Source organism: Lygodium microphyllum, chromosome 6 (assembly GCF_053477565.2).
Source record: "Lygodium microphyllum isolate KBCC chromosome 6, Lygodium_microphyllum_v1.1.10, whole genome shotgun sequence".
In the NCBI taxonomy this organism is placed as follows: domain Eukaryota; kingdom Viridiplantae; phylum Streptophyta; class Polypodiopsida; order Schizaeales; family Lygodiaceae; genus Lygodium; species Lygodium microphyllum.
The window spans coordinates 126,603,153-126,624,012 of NC_141140.1; the positions used below are offsets into that span (position 1 = coordinate 126,603,153).

The 20,860-nt window shown below is 50.8% G+C and overlaps 1 protein-coding gene across 5 annotated transcripts in view; it reads right to left on the reverse strand.

Annotated features, from left to right (window-relative positions):
- Positions 1 to 20,860, reverse strand: part of LOC148035097 (FAD-dependent monooxygenase penM-like) — a 224,714-nt gene that overhangs the window by 39,441 nt on the left and 164,413 nt on the right. The gene's annotated exons all lie outside the window — the stretch shown is intronic.

Genomic DNA, 20,860 nt, shown 5'->3' on the forward strand with positions numbered 1-20,860 from the left:
TTAACCGTCGCCGCCCCTGCCTTCGTTCGTCGCCTGTCCAGACCTGACGTCCTCTGCCCCCCTGTGGTTCGCCCTCTTGCACATGCACTGTCAGGGTTGTGCCCTGTCACTCGCGATATTGGGACAGGCTACGCCTGAAGCCGCGGCTCCAGTGCCTGTCCTGTTCTGCCTGAGAAGGCGCGAGAGAGAGAGCGAGAGAAAGAGAGACGCTGCCCTCGCCCGCCAGACTTTTAACACCTGCAACCTGTCCGTGTGACGTCCTGCGCAACCAGCTTATAGGGGTGCAGCCTTCTAACGCAGCTGACACTGATCTGCACTGTCAGTCAGTCCTTCTTCGAGAACAGCTCGTCGTACATGATGGCTGGTTTGGATCTGGATTTCATAGACCAAACGGTGGCAGCACTTGGCCCGGACTCTGATGCTGAGGAACCGGAGGATATGGTTCCATGCCCTGAAGAATTGCCCCCGGGTCCTGACATCCAGCCTGCGGGTAAACATACCAAGCATACCCCGGCAGAGATAGGTGTTATTCCGGATCGTTCCTATGCGCAGGTTGCTTCGGATTTTGTGGACGCTCAGGAGGTGGACTGGGAGCATCTGTTGGAATTTGCCAACACTCTGCTTGGTGAATATGTTCAACATAATCAGGAAGCCTTCTCTGACTCTGCTCCAGACGATGTTCTGGAAGCTACCGTCGACCCAAAAACTGTCCTGCGCTCCTTTTCGGTATTTTATGATCGCGCGGTGATACTCTTCTTCACTGGTCGCATCCCGCTGCTTTCCCGTATTCGCCAATGGCTGCAGACTCTGCTACAAGGGGAATGTGTTGAAGAGATTTTTGTTGGATCCCGCGGTTTTTTTGAGGTCCTCTTGAAAACAGAGACGCACCGTACTGCTCTCCTGTCTAAACTGCCTTTGTTTTTTGATCGTCGGTTGGTTCATGTGGTTCCCTGGCGCTCGATGGCAGATTTCCAGCGTCTCCTGCAACGTGAATGCCCTGTGTGGGTAGAAGTGGAAAATTGTCCGGCTGTTTATTGGCCGCTATTGAAGGATGCTATGGCCGCTGTGGGCACGGTTCTGGTCCCTCCCAGTCTCAGGGCTGTGAATCGCAACCGCTTGTGCATGTTATGGGATACTGCAAGGAAACGGCCTGCGTGGTTACGCCTCAATTGCTCTGGTATGCATCCGTTACACTTTCGTTTGAAATGGGGCAATTTTGCAGGCCATTGCTTTTCCTGTGGACAGTTGGGGCACTTTATGGCTGAATGCCTAGAGCAACAACACGTTTCAGATACGGGTCATGTTGCTCCGCCCATGGAAGATATGGTGTGTGATGCTCCATCGTTGGATACTATCCACCCGCCCCAAGTTTTGGCCAAAGGCAAACAACAGGTTTCGGGTCTGGATTGCCGTGCCACTGATTGGGTTGAAGTTCGTCCAAAAAAAAAAAAAAGGCAACAGGATTGGTGCTGGCATGGAGAGTACTCTGCCTACTACCTCACAAGATTCCATGCGAACCTATATGCGCAGGAAGGAAATGATGTCTTCCGAGCGCTTTGCTCCTGCTATGGTTTCTTCAGCTCCCCGTCATCAGCCCGCCAGGAAAATGTATTCGGATCGCCTAAAGGGTCCACCTGCCCAGCTGACTTTTGATACAAGAGGCAACGTTATTACTCCGTGGGACCGTCGTTACCCACGTTCCAACCCCAAGCACGCAGATCTGCCGTCTACTTCCAAATCTAGTCCTCAGAACTCTTTTGCGGTGTTGGCAGATTTCTTGGATGAGGGAGTCCTGGATATTCTCGCCGACAAAGTCAAATCGAGGCAAGCGGTGCCTCGTACCTGATTGTGTTTTGTATACACATGAAAATAGCCACGTGGAATGTGCGAGGAATTTGTTCTCGCCACAAGCAACATGCCATGTGGACTGCATTGTATGAGAATCAGTGGGATGTCCTGTGTGCTGTTGAGCACAAGAGTCACAGTGATGCTGGTAAAGTTGTGGATTGCCATGGCTTTCGTTTGTTCTATGCAGGAACACAGGCTATGCATTACTCGGGTGTGCTCATGATTGTGCATGCCAAATATCAGCCTGTTCTTGTCAAAAATGATGTTCATGGCCGCTTTCTGGTGGTTGAAATCTTATTCGAAGGGGAAATCCTATGGTTACTTGGCCTCTATGCTCCGAATGACTCGTTATCTCGCCGGGAGCTTTGGCAGACTTTGCAGACTTCCTTGTCACTTGGCAGACGAGGCTTCTTCATGGGAGATTTCAATATGTGTGTGGATTCTTCCCAGTCTACATCGGAACACTCGGTCATGGATGCGCCGGAAAGTCGTATGTGGCAAGAGTTGGCTCTTGCTGTTCTTAAGCAAGATCTTTGGTCCTGGCTACACCCGTCTTCTTCCGGCTTTACTTTCCATTCGGCCCAGTATGTCACAACATGGTCGCGGTTGGACCGTATATATATCATGCAGAATGATGATTTTCTGCCTGAGATGCTCGAAATAAAAGTGTTGCAGCAATATGTCTTGTCGGACCATTTCCCTCTGCAGTTTGAGTTGCTTGCACAACCCATTGCCCCTTTCAAGCAATTTCTGGAGAGACTTCCTTTGCGTTTCAACTTGTCCTACTTAAAGCATACAATTTTCCAGGGCTATATGCAGCAATTGCTTGACAAATTCCTCTTAGACTTTTCCTCTCAGGGCACTGCGTCATTCGAAAGATTGCTCTCTAATGTGCAGCGGGTTGCTCGGCAATATGGGATCTATCATGCTTCTCTTTGTCGGCGCCGTCGACAGGCAGCGGAGGACCTGCTGGTTTTGGTTCGCTCCCTGCTGGTGGACACTCCGGATGATGCATTTCTGCTTGCACTGGCCATGCGGGTGGCTGATCTTCTTAAAGAATTCCAGTTGAAATCGTATCAGCAGGCCAAATTGCAACATCTGACAGAGACTTTGCAAGATAGTGCATGTCAGACCCATAAGTTCTTTCGAGCTCTCCATGCCTCTCCTGCTCGAGAGAATATGACCAGACTCGAGGATGCACAAGGCCACCTTATCCTGGATCCACAGACTATTGTGCATATGTGCAGGAATTATTTCCGAGACCTTCTCGGTTCCGCTTCTCCTCCTTCCCCCCAAATTACTCAGGCCCGTTCGGTTTTTTATGACCTGGTCCGCAATCAGCTTCCGCAGGACATGCAAGCTACTTTGGAGTCAGATATTGGTGAAGCAGAGGTTATGGATGTCTTGTTACACTTGCCCAAAGATAAAAGCCCGGGTTGGGATGGTCTCACCAATGAGTTCTTTGAAGCTTTCGCTACCCAACTGGCGAAACCATTGTAGGCTTTGTTTCAGCAGGTGTGGGAAACGGGGATCATGCCTCCCTCATGGAAACAAGGACTTATTAAACTGCTTCCAAAAGTTCCTTCGCCATCTAAGTTGATACTGTGGCGCCCCATTTCTTTGATGGGTTCAATGTACAAAATCTTTTCCAAAGTAATGGTGAATCGGCTCCATAAGCATCTCCCTGCCCTTGTGCACCCTCTCCAGTATGGTTTCATTAAGGGCCGAAATATTCTACACAATGTTTTGAATGCCCAATTGGCCATTGATTATGCCCGGCATTCTAAACAGGAGATGGTACTGATTCAACTGGACCTGGAAAAGGCTTTTGACTATCTGGACTGGTCTTTCGTTGCTGACCTTATGTCTGCTATGGGCTTTGGTGCTCGGATGTCTCGTCTGATCTACACCATTAGCGCTGCGGCGTCTTCGCGAGTCATGCTGAACGGAGGTGTTACTGAGCCATTTGTCCTTGCCCGTTCTGTCCGACAGGGGTGCCCTTTGAGCCCTTTATTCTTTGCCCTTGCGACACATCCAGTTCTTTCCATGTTATCACATATGGCCGCCTCCTCCCAGTTGGCCGGACTGTTGCTTTCTACAGGACAACACTTCATTAGCCAATCCCTGGCGGATGATACTTTTATGATTTTGCGTGCGGACAAGGATAACCATTGAAAAGCATTGGATGTTTGGGGTCTCTTTGGTCAGGCGTCAGGCCTTCGTATCAATGCGCTCAAATCAGCCATTCTAAGCTGCACGGAGTCGGATTTGCAGTCCTTGGACTGGCAGGGTCTGGTTGTTCCTCGAGGTTCCATTGTCAGGCATCTTGGATACCCTTTGGGTGTTGATGTTCCCCCAAAGCAGCTTCTGCAGTGGATTTCTCAGAAAATGGTAGCCAAGTTTATGTATTGGAAGTCTCAGGCCTGGCCTTTTCATGTCCGCCTCAAAGTAGCCCAGATTATTATGTTGCCAATGCTCACATATTTCTTGCCATTGTTGCCCTGGACTCCTACGACTCTCAATGCTCTCACTCAGTCTATTCGCTTCATGCTATGGAAGAGGGATTCATTGCATGCAAGTATTTCCTGGATCTCCTGGTCGCATGCATGCACCCCCAAACGCATGGGTGGCGGAGCTATTTTAGATGCCCAAACTCACATGCAGACACTTTGTTGGTCCCTTTTCCGCGCCATGTGCTCGGATGATCATCATCCGTGGGTCGCTATCGCCCGTTATTTCCTCGAGGGCCATGGGCTTCGGCATGACAATACCCAACTCCGGAGTTCTTGGTGGCACGTTCTGAATGCTGATTCGCGGTTTTCCAGTTCTTCTTCATCGCTGCTCACTCATTTGGTGTCTTCCTGGAAACACGTCCTTCAAAAGGCTCAGTGGCACCCACCGGAGGATTGCTTGGCTCCTAACTCTTTTCAATTGGAATTACTGGCAGTCTCGCGTTTACTTTCGTGGGAAGGTAAACATGAGCTTAGACCGCAATTCAACCGAATGGCACGTTTGGGCTTGTCTTCAGTTGCGGATGCCACCCTTGCCAGTCGCAATGTGCTTATATCGTTTCGTACTGCTAGACGGCTTTTCAGGATCCCTCGTGGATATAGGCCTTTATGGGAACAGCTTTCGACGGTGATCCAGAGCAGACAACCCTTTCCTGCTCTTGCTTCGGATCATCCCTGGTAGGATTGGGACCTACAAGGACGGCTGCATTTGAGCAAAGCTTCCGCTAATCAAGTGTATCATCTTCTGATAAAAGATAATGAATGGCTAGTTACTAAAGCGAATGCTTTATGGGGACTGCGCAAATCCTGATCATGGTGGCGGGCAACTGTGATGGAGGGCTGGGTCAACAAGACACCCTTTAAATACAAAGTCTTTCTTTGGAGAGTGATGATTGGGGGTCTTCCGCTTGCTTCGGCTCTCTCCAAGCGACGAATCTCCAATGGCACCTGTTTCTTTTGCACCACTACTATGGAATCCGCCCGACACCGATTTATTTCTTGCCCCGTCGCTAAGAAAGTCTGGTTATTTTTGTCGGCCGTTTGGCGAGGGGTGGTTGGTATCACACTGCGCCCCTTTGATTGGGTTTTGGCCCAGCCCAAATACCCTACTCCCGCACAGCCACATATGAAGCTCATGTATCACTTTCTTCGATACTGGGGCTGTTGGCATAACTGGACCATTCGGAATGCTTTTCTGTTTGACTCCGCCCATAATGTTCAGCGGCATATTGTAAGGCTTAAGGGCCTCTTGTATTGGCAGTTAGCTCTTCTCCATCGTTCTGACTTGCTCTCTACGGAGGACTTCCGTCCTTGGCATATGGCAATTTCCTCCGCATCCTTGCCATGAAATTGTAACTTGTAGTACTTAGCACCTCCTCACATGATGGCTTGGATTGTCATCATGTTCTTGTAATCAAGTAATCTTGTATTTTTTTCGTAATTAATACAATTACCTTTTACGAAAAAGAGAGAGAGAGAGAGAGAGAGCGAAGAGAGAGAGAGAGAGAGAGAGAGAGAGAGAGAGAGAGAGAGAGAGAGAGAGAGAGAGAGAGAGAGAGAGAGAGAGAGAGAGAGAGAGGGGAAATGGGGTAAGATGCTCCCGAAGGAGGTTAGCCTTAACCATGTGTTGAAATGGAAAGCCCGTATTGTCTTGGCAGTTAGATCTTCTCCGGCATTCTGATTTGCTCTCTAGGGAGGACTTCCGTCCCTGGCTTATGGCTATTTCATCTGCCCCCTTGCCATAACTTTGTAACATGTAGCACTTAGCCCATCTTTACATGATGGCCTGGATTGGCGTCATGTATCTTGTAATCAAGTTATCTTGTACTTTTTTTCGTAATTAATACAATTACCTTTTACGAAAAAAAAAGAGAGAGGGGAAATGGCGGGAACTGACGGGATGCGGCGCGACCTGTCCTCCGTCGTCGGGCCCATCGCCTCCGTCGCTTGACTCGCCTCTCTGTCTTCTGCGGGCTCTGCGCCCGTCCGCCTTGCTCCGCGCCCGTGCGCCCTGGTTTGCGCCTGTCTGCCCTGGTTCACGGCCGTCCCGTCCTGTCCCGTCCCGCTGTCGTGCAGGCTCTGCGCCCGTCCGCCCTGGTTCGTCCCCGTTGCGGGCACGCTTCCCTGCCCTCTCTGCAGCCTGAGGCCTTCCCTCGGGCCTGTGCAGGTTCGCCTCGGCCCTGTGTGCAGGTTCCTGCCGCCCTATGCCTGCCACCGCCCACGCTTTCTACGCCTGGCGCCCTGTCTGTAGCCGCCTCTAACGCTCGGCTTCATACGCCCTGTCCACGGCCGCCCTTGCCGCCCTGTCCCTTGACCTGACGGATCCCTACCCGGCACCTCAGCCTGTCCCGTCCTGCCGTTGCGACCGACAGGCTCTGTTTCGCCCTTCTGCCCTTGCAAGGTGACAGGTACAGCTCAGCTTTTATTAGCCGTCTTTGCAGAGTACACCCCGGGACAGCGCCTCTGTCCAGACCAGCGGGCGAGAGAGAGAGCGGGAGAGAGACAGGGTCAGTCCTCCTTCAAGATCAAATTGTCACACGATGGCTGGTTTGGATCTGGATTTCATAGACCAAACAGTGGCAGCACTTGGCCCGGATTCTGATGACGAGGAACCTGAGGACATGGTTCCGTGCAACGAAGAGATGCCCCCTCCTCCCGACATTCAGCCTGCGGGCAAACGTACAAAGCATACTTCGGAAGAAATAGGCGTTCCTCAGGATCGTTCCTATGCTCAGGTTGCTTCGGATCCTGTGGACTCCCAGGAGGTTGACTGGGAGCATTTGCTGGAATTTGCCAACACGTTGCTTGGCGATTATGTTCAACATAATCAGGAAGCCTTTTCCGACTCCGCACCTGAAGATGTTCTGGACGCCACCGTCGACCCAAAAACTGTCCTACGCTCCTTTTCAGTATTTTATGATCGCGCTGTGATACTCTTCTTCATTGGTCGAATCCCGCTGCTTTCTCGTATTCGCCAGTGGCTGCACAGTCTGCTACAAGGGGAATGTGTTGAAGAGATTTTTGTTGGCTCCCGGGGGTTTTTTGAGGTCTTGTTGAAATCAGAGACGCACCGTGCTGCTCTCCTGTCTAAACTGCCTTTATTTTTTGAACGCCGGTTGGTTCATGTGGTTCCATGGCGCCCAATGGCAGATTTTCAGCGTCTGCTGCAACGTGAATGCCCTGTGTGGGTCGAAGTGGAAAATTGCCCGGCTGTTTATTGGCCACTGTTGAAGGATGCTATGGCCGCGGTGGGCACTGTTCTTGTCCCTCCCAGTCTCCGGGCAGTGAATCGCAACCGCCTGTGTATGCTATGGGACACTGCAAGAAAAAGGCCTGCTTGGTTGCGCCTCAACTGCTCGGGCATGCATCCGTTGCACTTTCGATTGAAATGGGGAAATTTTGCAGGGCATTGCTTTTCCTGTGGACAGTTGGGGCATTTTATGGCTGAATGCCCACAGCAGCAACACACCTCCGATGTTGGCCATGCTGCGCCGCCCACGGAAGAAATGGTGTGTGATGCCCGTCGCTGGATGCTATCCACCAGCACCAAGTTCTGGCCAAAGGTAAACAACAGGTTTCGGGTCTGGATTCCCGCGCCACTGATTGGGTGGAAGTACGTGCAAAAAAAGGCAACAGGGTTGTTGCTGGCATGGAAAATACTGTGCCTACTTCCTCACAAGATTCCACGCGTACATATATGCGCAGGAAGGAAATGTTGTCTTCCGAGCGCGCTGCTCCTGTTATGGTTTCCTCTGTCCCCCGTCATCAGCCCGCCAGAAAAATGTATTCAGATCGTCCAAAGGGTCCCCCTGCTAAGCTGGCATTTGATGCCAGAGGTAATGTCATTACCCCGTGGGACCGTCATTACCCCCGACTCAACCCCAAGCCAGCAGATATGCCATCTACTTCCAAATCTGGTCCTCCGAACTCTTTTGCTGTGTTGGCGGATTTCTTGGACGAGGGAGTCCTGGACATTCTTGCTGACAAAGTCAAATCGAGGCAAGCTGTGCCTCGTACCTGATTTGGTTTTAACTACACATGAAAATCGCCACGTGGAATGTGCGAGGAATTTGTTCTCGCCACAAGCAACATGCCATGTGGACAGTATTGCATGAAAATCAGTGGGATGTCCTGTGCGCTGTTGAGCACAAGAGTCACGGTGAAGCCGGAAAAGTAGTGGATTGCAATGGCTTTCGACTGTTCTATGCAGGGACACAGGCCATGCATTATTCGGGAGTGCTCATGATTGTACATGCCAAATATCAGCCTATGCTTATTAAAAATGATGTTCATGGCCGCTTTTTGGTGATTGAAATTTTATTCGAAGGGGAAATCTTATGGTTACTTGGCCTCTATGCTCCGAATGATTCGTCATCTCGTCGGGAGCTTTGGCAAACTTTGCAGACCTCCTTGTCACTTGCCAGACGCGGCTTCTTCATGGGGGATTTTAATATGTGTGTGGATTCTTCCCAGTCCACATCGGAGCATTCGGTAATGGACGCGCCCGAAAGTCATATGTGGCATGAGTTGGCTCTTGCTGTTCTTAAGCAAGATCTCTGGTCCTGGCTACACCCGTCTTCTACAGGGTTTACTTTTCATTCGGCCCAGTATGCGACAACATGGTCGCGACTGGATCGTATGTATATCATGCAGAATGATGATTTTCTTCCCGAGATGCTCGACATCAAAGTGTTGCAGCAATATGCTTTGTCAGACCGTTTCCCACTGCAGCTTGAGCTGCTTGCCCAACCAATTGCACCTTTCAAGCGATTTCTGGACCGACTCCCTTTGCGCTTCAACTCATCTTACCTGAAGCATGCACTCTTTCAGGGCTATATGCAGCAATTGATTGACAGATTCGTTTTGGATTTCTCTTCTCTGGGCACTGCGTCTTTTGAAAAATTGCTCTCTAATGTGCAGCGGGTCGCTCGGCAGTATGGAATTTATCATGCCTCGCTTTGTCGGCAGCGTCGCAAGGCAGCGGAGGATCTGCTGGCTTTGGTTCGTTCTCTGCTGGTGGACACTTCGGATGATGCATTTCTGCTCGCACTGGACATGCGGGTGGCTGATCTTATTAAAGCATTCCAGTTGAAATCATATCAGCAGGCCAAACTGCAACATCTGACGGAAACGCTGCAAGACAGTGCATGTCAGACCCATAAGTTCTTTCGAGCTCTCCATGCCTCTCCTGCTCGAGAAAATATGACCAGACTCGAGGATGCAGAAGGCCACATTATCCTGGATCCACAGACTATTGTGCATATGTGCAGGAATTATTTCCGTGACCTTCTTGGTTCCATCTCTCCACCTTCGGCCCAAACTACTCAGGCCCGTTCGGCTTTTTATGACCAGGTCCGCAATCAGCTTCCGCAAGACATGCAAACTACTATGGAGTCCGATATTTGTGAGGCAGAGGTTATGGACGTCTTGTTACACTTGCCTAAGGACAAAAGTCCGGGGTGGGATGGCCTCACTAACGAGTTCTTTGAAGCTTTTGCTACCCAACTGGTGAAACCATTGCAGGCCTTGTTCCAGCAGGTGTGGGAAACAGGGATCATGCCCTCCTCATGGAAGGAAGGCCTTATTAAACTGCTTCCAAAAGCTCCTTCCCCATCTAAGTTGACACAGTGGCGCCCAATTTCTTTGATGGGTTCAATGTACAAAATCTTCTCCAAAGTAATGGCGAATCGGCTCCATAAGCATCTCCCGGCCATTGTGCACCCTCTACAGTATGGTTTTATTAAGGGCCGAAATATCCTACACAATGTATTGAATGCTCAACTGGCAATTGATTATGCCAGACATTCCAATCAGGAGGTCGTACTGATTCAACTGGACCTGGAAAAGGCTTTTGACTATCTAGACTGGTCTTTCGTTGCTGAACTTATGTCTGCTATGGGCTTTGGTCCGCGGATGTCTCGTCTCATATACACTATTAGCGCTGCAGCGTCTTCGCGGGTCATGCTGAACGGAGGTGTTACTGAGCCATTTGTCCTTGCCCGCTCTGTCAGACAAGGGTGCCCCTTGAGCCCTCTATTTTTTGCCCTTGCAACACATCCAGTTCTTTCGATGTTATCTCATATGGCAGCCTCTTCTCAGTTGGCTGGACTGTCACTTCCTACAGGACAGCACTTCATTACCCAATCCCTCGTGGATGATACTTTTATGATTTTACGTGCGGATAGGGATAACCTTCGAAGAGCATTGGATGTCTGGAGCCTCTTTGGTCAGGCGTCCGGCCTTCGCATCAATGCCCTCAAATCAGCCATTCTCAGCTGCACGGAGTCGGATTTGCAGTCCTTGGATTGGCAGGGTCTGGTTGTTCCTCGTGGCTCCATTGTCAGGCACCTTGGGTATCCTTTGGGCGTTGATGTTCCCCCTAAGCAGCTGCTCCAGTGGATTTCACAGAAAATGGTGGCTAAGTTTATGTATTGGAAATCTCAAGCCTGGCCTTTCCATGTCCGCCTCAAAGTGGCTCAAACTATCATGTTGCCAATGCTCACATATTTCTTGCCATTGTTGCCCTGGACTACTACGACTCTCAATGCTCTTACGCAGTCTATTCGTTTCATGCTATGGAAGAAAGACTCATTGCATGCAGGTATTTCCTGGATCTCGTGGTCGCATGCGTGCACCCCCAAACGCATGGGTGGCGGAGCTATTTTAGATGCCCACACTCACATGCAGGCACTCCGTTGGTCGCTTTTCCGCGCCATGTGCTCGGATCATCATCCATGGGTTGATATAGCCCGTTATTTCCTTGAGGGCCAGGGGCTTCAACATGGCAATACCCAGATCCGGAGTTCTTGGTGGCATGTTCTTAATGCTGATTCGCGGTTCTCCAGTTCTTCTTCGTCATTGCTTACTCATTTGGTGTGTTCCTGGAAACACGTCCTCCAGAAGGCTCAGTGGCACCCAGCGGAGGATCGCTTAGCTACTAACTCTTTTCAATTGGAGTTGCTGGCAATCTCGCGTTTACTTGCTTGGGAAGGTAAACAGGACCTCAGACCACAATTCAACCGGATGGCCCGTTTGGGTTTGTCTTCAGTGGCGGATGCCACCCTTGCCAGTCGCAATGTGCTTATATCTTTTCGTACAGCCAGGAGGCTTTTTAGGATCCCTCGTGGATACAGGCCTTTATGGGAACAGCTTTTGAGGGTGCTCCAGAGCAGACAACCCTTTCCTACCCTTGCTTCGGATCATCCCTGGCAGGATTGGGACCTACAAGGCCGGCTGACTTTAAGCAAAGCTTTTGCTAACCAAGTGTATCATATTCTGATTAAAGATCATCAATGGCTCGTCACCAAAGTGAATGCTTTATGGGGATTACGTAAATCCCGGTCATGGTGGAGGGAAACTGTGATGGCGGGCTGGTTGAACAAGACACCCTTCAAATGTAAAGTTTTTCTTTGGAGAATGATGATTGGTGGTCTTCCGCTTGCTTCGGCTCTCTCCAAGCGACGAATCTCCAATGGCCACTGTTTCTTTTGCACCACGGCTGTGGAATCCGCCCGCCACCGATTTATTTCTTGCCCCATCGCAAAGAAAGTCTGGTTCTTTTTGTCGGCTGTTTGGCAAGGAGTGGTTGGCTTCACCCTGCGCCCCTTTGATTGGGTTTTCGGGCAGCCCAAATACCTTGCGCCTGCACAGCCACATATGAAGCTTGTGTATCATTTTCTTCGATATTGGGGCTGCTGGCATAACTGGACCATTAGGAATGCTTTTCTTTTTGACTCCGCCTATGATATTCAGCGGCATATTGCGAGGCTTAAGGGCCTCTTGTATTGGCAGTTGGATCTTCTCCGGCATTCTGATTTGCTCTCTAGGGAGGACTTACGTCCCTGGCATAGGGCAATTTCTGCTGCATCTTTGCCATGACGTTGTAACTTGTAGTTCTTAGAATCTCTTCACATGACGACTTAGATTGTCGTCATGTATCTTGTAATCCAGTAATCTTGTACTTTTCGTAATTAATACAATTACCTTTTACGAAAAAAAAAAAAGAAAAAAAGAGAGAGAGAGCGAGCATGCGCCGCCAGCGGGAAGATGCCATCGCCTGAGCCCCTCGCCCTTCCGTCGACCGTCTGACCTGCGGGTCTTGGTCGCCGTCGTCGCCCGTCCGCCCTGCGTGTGGGGGTCTTTGCCGTCGCCTTCCGACCTGGGTGCCGTCACGTGTCAGCCGTCTATCAGCCGCCTGTCAGCTCGCCACAGGTAACAGGTTGCGTGCGACAGAACAGGGCCCATTGATTTCTCCTTCGCATCAGCAAGAGCCAGCATCCGGCGTTCGAGTCTGCGCCCCTGTCTTCTGCTACCTGCGTTTGTGCCCGGCACGCACCAACTTGTCCTGCGTCCTACCTTCTTGTGATCGTGTTGTTTGGCAGACTGGAGGTAACGGCAGCACGACTCTGTCCTTGCTGACATCAGAGGTTGCCGACAGGACATTTTCTTCTTGCACGTGCAATCTAGCTCTGCACACTGAGGCAGAGCAGCCCTGCCACTTTACACAGAGAGAGAGAGAGAGAGAGAGAGAGAGAGAGAGAGAGAGAGAGAGAGAGAGAGAGAGAGAGCGGGAGAGAGAGAATGTCGCCGCGCGAGCGTCCCGCCCTGCTGCCGGCCGCCTGACCTGCAGGCCTCGTCGCAGTCGTCGCCTGGCTGACCTGCGGGTCCTGGTCGGTGGTCGCTGTCAGGCCTGGGCGCTGTCGCCTGTCTGCTCGCCACAGATCGTCTTCTGGTCTGCGTCGCCTCTCAGCTCGCTACAGCGACTCGTCTTCAGATTTGCGCCCCTGCCTGCTTGCGCAACCAGCATCACGTGCACAGGCCTGTGCAACTCTGCGTGGTCCCCTGTGCGCAGGGCTCAGGCAGAGAAAGCGAGAGAGAGAGCAAGCGAATCGGGGATGCTGTCACCTGCGCTGGCCCTGGGCGCCCGTCAACGTGACCTGCACACTGCCTACCTGGCGCGCCAACGTGACCTGCACACTGTCTACCTGTAACCGTGCTGCGCTGCATCGTGGAAGCCCTGACCAGAGAATCGCCAGGATCAAAGGGTGTGCTTGCAGAATACGTCCCTGCACAGGCCGGGACACGACAGTTTAGGGTCAGGCAGCTAGACATTTTACAAGGACAGATCTGTGCCGAGGAGGCAGCAGATTATTGAAGAGCAGAGACTGTAGACAGTACATCCTGCTGCTACAGTGAGGGAGCGAGCGAAAGAGAGAAGACAACGGTATGGCTGGCCTGGATATGGATTTTCTCGACCGGACGGTGGCAGCCCTTGGCCCTGATTCCGATACAGAGGAGCCGGAGGATATGGCGCCATGCACGGAGGAGCCGCCTCCGGGTTCTGAACTGCCGCCGGCAGGCAAACGCTCTAAGCACACTTCAGACGAGCCAATGGGTCCTCAGGACCGTTCCTATGCGCAGGTTGCCTCCGAACCTGTGGATTTGCAGGAAATAGACTGGGAGCATTTGCTGGACTTTGCCAATACTCTGCTTGGCGATTATGTCCAGCATAATAATGAAACCTTCTCTGCTGCGGCTGCGGATGATGTGCTGGAAGCGACAGTGGACCCAAAATCAGTCTTGCGGTCCTTCTCAGTGTTCTATGACCGTGCAGTTATACTTTTTTTCACCGGCAGGATCCCAGTGCTCTCACATATTCGCCAGTGGATGCACCACTTATTGCAAGGGGAGTATGTTGAGGAGATCTTCCTTGGACCTCGCGGCTTTTATGAGGTGCTGTTGAAATCGGAATCGTATCGAGCTGAGCTACTGTCCAAGTTGCCACTATTCTTTGACCGCCGCTTGGTCCATGTGGTACCATGGCGCCCTATGGCTGACTTCCAGCGTCTGCTTCAACGCGAATGCCCGGTGTGGGTGGAAGTGGAAAATTGTCCAGCGGTATATTGGCCATTGTTGAAGGACGCGATGGCGGTTGTGGGCACAGTGCTGGTTCCCCCCAGCCTCAGGGCTATGAACCGAAACCGTTTATGCATGTTATGGGATACGGCCAGGAAAAGGCCTGCGTGGCTTCACCTCAATTGCTCGGGCATGCATCCTTTGCATTTTCGCCTGAAATGGGGCAATTTTGCCGGACACTGCTTTTCATGTGGTAAATTAGGGCATTTTGTAGCTGAATGCCCGGAACGGCAACTGTCTTCTGAGGAGGCGCAGGTTGTGCAGCCCAAGGATGACATGGTGCTTGATGCCCAGACACAGGAGACCCTTCAGCCCCCTACTGTCATGGATAAAGGTAAAAAACAGGTCCGAGCTTTGGATTCTCCTAGCTCTGATTGGATTGAGGCACGACAAAAAAAAGGTAAAAAGTTGGATGCAGGCCTGGTAGATCCTGGGCCTCATGTTTCCCCGGATTCCGTGCGCACGTACACGCGCAGGAAAGACATGGTCACCCCACAGCAGGTTGCGCGTACCATGGCCCCGTCAGCCCCCCGCAATCCGTCTTCAAGGAAAGTCTATTCCGAGGGCCCCAAGGGCCCACCTGCTAAGCTCGCGTTTGATGCAAAAGGCAATGTGATTACTCCTTGGGATAGGCGTTATCCCCGCCCTGCTCCCAAGGTAGTGGATTTCCCTTCTACCTCTAAAGCAGGTCACCCGAATTCAATTGCAGTATTGGCTGATTTTCTGGATGAGGGTGTCCTGGATGCCCTCGCGGAAAAGATGCAATCGAGGCAACAGGCGCCTCGTTCCTGACTTTCTTTTTTTGAAAATACATGAAGATTGCCACGTGGAACGTGCGAGGCATTTGCTCTCGCCATAAGCAGCATACCATGTGGTCTGTCTTGCATGAGAATCAGTGGGATGTATTATGTGCAGTGGAGCACAAAAGTCATGGTGAGGCAGGAAAGGTTGTGGATTGTCGTGGATTTCGTCTGTTTTATGCAAGGACACATGCTAAGCATTATTCGGGCGTGCTGATGATTGTTCATGAGAAATACCAGCCTGTTCTTGTTAAAAATGATGTGCACGGCCGCTTTCTGGTAATCGAAGTCCTATTTGAAGGCGAGATTTTATGGCTGCTGGGACTTTTATGCTCCCAATGATCCCGCATCCCGACGGGATCTATGGTTGACTTTGCAGGGCTCCATGGCACTTGGCCGCAGAGGGTTTTTGATGGGAGATTTCAATATGTGTGTTGACTCTTCTCAGTCCACCTCAGGGCATTCGGTAATGGATACGCCAGAAAGCCGGGTGTGGAACTCCTTTGCTTTGCACACACTTAAGCAAGATCTTTGGTCGTGGCTTCACCCTTCTGTTTCAGGTTTTACTTTTCATTCTGCGCAATATGCAACCACTTGGTCGCGATTGGACAGAATGTATATCATGCAGGGGGATGATTTTCTTCCCGAGATGCTGGAGATGAAGGTCTTGCAGCAATATGCGTTGTCGGATCATTTTCCCCTCCAGCTTGAGATGCGGGCACAATCTGTTGCACCTTTTATGCAGTTACTGGATAAGCTCCCTTTACGCTTCAACTCCTCTTATTTGAAGCATCCAAATTTTCAAGATTATATGCAGCAACTGATTGAGAGGTTCTTATTGGACTTCGCCTCTGAGGGCTTGGCTTCGTTTGCACGCCTGCTCTCTAATGTGCAGCGGGTTGCTCAGCAGTATGGGATTCACACTGCCTCTCTTTGTCGCCGCCGTCGACTTGCAGCAGAGGACTTATTGGCCTTGGTCTGTTCCTTGCTCCTGGATTCCCCAGATGATGATTTTCTGCTGTCACTGGAGCAGCGTTTGGCCCATCTTATTCAAGTCTTTAGCTTGAAATCTTATCAGCAGGCCAAGCTGCATAACTTGACTGACACATTGCAAGATAATGCCTGCCAGTCTCATAAGTTCTTTCGCGCCTTGCATGCTTCTCCGGCTCGCGAAAATATGACTCGACTTCAGGACTCGGAAGGTCGCATGGTTACTGATCCGCAGACCATTATCAATATGTGCAGAAATTATTTTATGGATCTTTTTGGTTCTTCATCCTTGCCGTCTAGCCAGGTTACGCATGCCCGCTCGGTCTTCTATCAGCTGGTCCACCAGCAGGTTCCGTTTGATATGCAAGCCTCTTTGGAGGCGAATATTTGCGAAGAGGAGGTTATGGATGTGTTGTTGCACCTGCCTAAGGATAAAAGTCCTGGTTGGGATGGTCTCACTAATGAATTTTTTGAGCACTCAGCCACGCAGTTGGTAAAGCCTTTAGTGGTCATGTTCCAGCAGGTTTGGGAAACAGGGGTCATGCCTTCTTCATGGAAAGAAGGCCTTATCAAACTGATCCCCAAGGACCCTTCGCCGTCAAAGCTGCAACACTGGAGACCAATTTCGTTGATGGGCGTGATGTATAAAATCTTTTCCAAAGTGCTGGCAGATCGGCTTCACAAGCACCTTCCAGCTCTTGTGCACCCCCTCCAATATGGTTTCATTAAGGGACGCAACATTTTGCACAATATCTTTGACCCTTCGCCGTCAAAGCTGCAACACTGGAGACCAATTTCGTTGATGGGCGTGATGTATAAAATCTTTTCCAAAGTGCTGGCAGATCGGCTTCACAAGCACCTTCCAGCTCTTGTGCACCCCCTCCAATATGGTTTCATTAAGGGACGCAACATTTTGCACAATATCTTGAATGTGCAAATGGCTATTGATTATGCGAGGCACTCCAATCAGCAAGTGGTCTTGATTCAACTGGACCTGGAAAAGGCGTTTGACTGTGTGGACTGGTCTTTCCTTGCAGAGCTTATGTCTGCTATGGGCTTTGGGATCCGCATGTCCCGATTGATCTACACCATTAGTACTGAGGCTTCTTCAAGAGTTATGCTTAATGGTGGGGTCACAGAGCCATTTCTCCTTGCACGCTCGCTCAGACAAGGCTGCCCTTTGAGTCCTCTCTTCTTTGCCTTGGCGACTCACCCGGTCCTTTCAATGTTATCCTCCATGGCGGCTTCTGCCCAGCTGGCAGGGTTATCTCTTCCTTTGGGGCAGCACTTCATTAGCCAATCCTTGGCTGATGACTCCTTTATGATTTTGCAGGCGGACAGGGATAACATTCGCAAGGCATTAGATGTTTGGACGTTCTTTGGTCAAGCTTCTGGTCTTCGCATCAATGCCTTCAAGTCAGCCATTCTCAGTTGCACGGAGCCTGATTTAGAGTCATTAGGCTGGCAGGGCCAGGTGGTTTCTCGTGGCTCGATTGTCAGGCATCTTGGATACCCATTGGGGGTGGATGTACGGCCAAAGGCCCTGCTGGAGTGGATTTCACACAAACTGGCCGTGAAGTTTATGTATTGGAAGTCGCAAGCCTGGCCGTTCCATGTCCGCCTCAAAGTGGCTCAGACAATTATGCTACCAATGCTGACGTATTTCCTGCCATTACTGCCATGGACGCCCAGTACTTTGAAGGCTCTTACTCATCCCATTCGTTTCATGCTATGGAAGAAAGATTCACTGCAGGCAGGCATTTCTTGGATTTCATGGTCACATGCATGTACCCCTAAGCGCATGGGTGGTGGAGCTATTTTGGATGCAGAAACTCATATGCTGGCTCTTCATTGGTCTCTGTTTCGTGCCATGTGTGTGGATCATCACCCGTGGACCATCATAGCCCGTTATTTTCTTGAGGACAGCGGCCTCCGCCAGGGTAACACACGACTTCGAGCCTCATGGTGGCATGTCCTTAATGCTGACGCTCGATTCTCCAGTCCCTCTTCCTCTTTGTTAGTGCATTTGGTCACTTCTTGGAAAGTGGTGCTCCAAAAGGCCCGTTGGCATCCTGTAGGGGACCGCGTGCAGACAAATTCTTTTCAGCTGGAATTGTTGGCGGTATCCACATTACTTTCATGGGAAGATAAACATAAGCTCAGACCAAGATTTAACCGCATGGCCCGTTTGGGTGTGACTTCGATTGCGGATGCTACCCTTGCCACTCGCAATGTCCTTGCATCATTTCGGACTGCTAGGAGACTTTTCCGGATCCCGCGCGGATACCGTGATCTATGGGGGAAGCTTTCCTCGGAACTTCAGGGTAGGCAACCCTTTCCTGCCCTGGCTATGGATCGCCCTTGGCAGGACTGGGACCTTGCAAGCCGGTTGAGTCTGGAAAAGGCCTCTACTAATCAGGTGTATCATCTTCTCATTAAAGATCACCAATGGTTGGGCGTGAAAGTTAATGCTGTTTGGGGCCTGCAGAAATCACTGTCATGGTCGCAGGCAACGCTGATGGAGGGATGGCAGAACAAGACACCTTTCAAATGCAAGGTCTTTCTGTGGCAGGTAATGATTGGTGGTCTTCCTCTTGCCTCGGCCCTTTCCAAGCGTCGAATCTCGAATGGCACTTGCTTCTTCTGCACCACTTCGGCGGAATCGGCCCGACATCGGTTTCTTTCTTGCCCGCTCGCCAAGAATATCTGGTCACTCTTGTCACGAATCTGGCACGCGGTGGTGGGGTCTTCATTGTCTCCCTTCGATTAGGTTTTTGTGCGCCCGAAGTATCCCACACCGCCACCGTTACATATGAAGATCTTATTCCATTTTTTCAGATACTGGGGATGCTGGCACATTTGGACCACCCGAAATGCTTTTCTCTTTGATTCGGCTTCTAATGTACCGCGACATATTGCAAGGCTTAAAGGGCTCTTGCATTGGCAGCTCGATCTCATCAGGCACTCTGACTTGCTCCCTCGGGAGGATTTGTATTCCTGGCATTTGGCAATTGCCTCTGGGTCCTTGCCATGATTGGTGTAACTTTTTAGTACCCTAGTCCGGGGATTTCCCACACGTTGGCCTACGGCCCTCGTGCCTCTTGTACTCGTGTAATCATGTAATCTTGTACTTTTTTCGTAATTAATACAATTACCTTTTACGAAAAAAAGAGAGAGAGAGAGAGAGAGAGAGAGAGAGAGAGAGAACGCACAACAGGAGATCAGCTCGTCGTACACGATGGCTGGTTTGGATCTGGATTTCATAGATCAAACGGTGGCAGCACTTGGGCCGGACTCTGATGCTGAGGAACTAGAGGATATGGTTCCGTGCCCTGAAGAATTGCCCCCGGGTCCTGACATCCAGCTTGCGGGTAAACGTACCAAGCATACCCCAGAAGAGATAGGTGTTATTCCGGATCGTTCCTATGCGCAGGTTGCTTCGGATTCTGTGGACTCTCAAGAGGTGGACTGGGAGCATCTGTTGGAATTTGCCAACACTCTGCTTGGTGAATATGTTCAACATAATTAGGAAGCCTTCTCTGACTCTGCTCCAGACGATGTTCTGGAAGCTACCGTTGACCCAAAAACTGTCCTACGCTCCTTTTCCGTATTTTATGATCGCGCGGTGATACTCTTCTTCACTGGTCGTATCCCACTGCTTTCCCGTATTCGCCAATGGCTGCAGAGTCTGCTACAAGGGGAATGTGTTGAAGAGATTTTTGTTGGATCCCGAGGTTTTTTTGAGGTCCTCTTGAAAACAGAGACGCACCGTGCTGCTCTCCTGTCTAAACTGCCTTTGTTTTTTGATCGTCGGTTGGTTCATGTGGTTCCATGGCGCCCGATGGCAGATTTCCAATGCCTCCTGCAACGTGAATGCCCTGTGTGGGTAGAAGTGGAGAATTGTCCGGCTGTTTATTGGCCGCTATTGAAGGATGCTATGGCCGCTGTGGGCACGGTTCTGGTCCCTCCCAGTCTCAGGGCTGTGAATCGCAACCGCTTGTGCATGTTATGGGATACTGCAAGGAAACGGCCTGCGTGGTTACGCCTCAATTGCTCTGGTATGCATCCGTTACACTTTCGTTTGAAATGGGGCAATTTTGCAGGCCATTGCTTTTCCTGCGGACAGTTGGGGCACTTTATGGCTGAATGCCTAGAGCAACAACACGTTTCAGATGCGGGTCATGTTGCCCCGCCCATGGAAGATATGGTGTGTGATGCTCCGTCGTTGCATACTATCTACCCGCCCCAAGTTCTGGCCAAAGGCAAACAACAGGTTTCGGGTCTGGATTCCCGTGCCACTGATTGGGTTGAAGTTCGTCCAAAAAAAAAAAAAGGCAACAGGATTGGTGCTGGCATGGAGAGTACTCTGCCTACTACCTCACAAGATTCCATGCGAACCTATATGCGCAGGAAGGAAATGATGTCTTCCGAGCGCTTTGCTCCTGCTATGGTTTCTTCAGCTCCCCGTCATCAGCCCGCCAGGAAAATGTATTCGGATCGTCTAAAGGGTTCACCTGCCCAGCTGGCTTTTGATACCAGAGGCAACGTCATTACTCCGTGGGACCGTCGTTACCCACGTTCCAACCCCAAGCAAGCAGATATGCCGTCTACTTCCAAATCTGGTCCTCAGAACTCTTTTGCGGTGTTGGCGGATTTCTTGGATGAGGGATTCTTGGACATTCTCGCCGACAAAGTCAAATCGAGGCAAGCGGTGCCTCGTACCTGATTGTGTTTTGTATACACATGAAAATAGCCACGTGGAATGTGCGAGGAAATTGTTCTCGCCACAAGCAACAT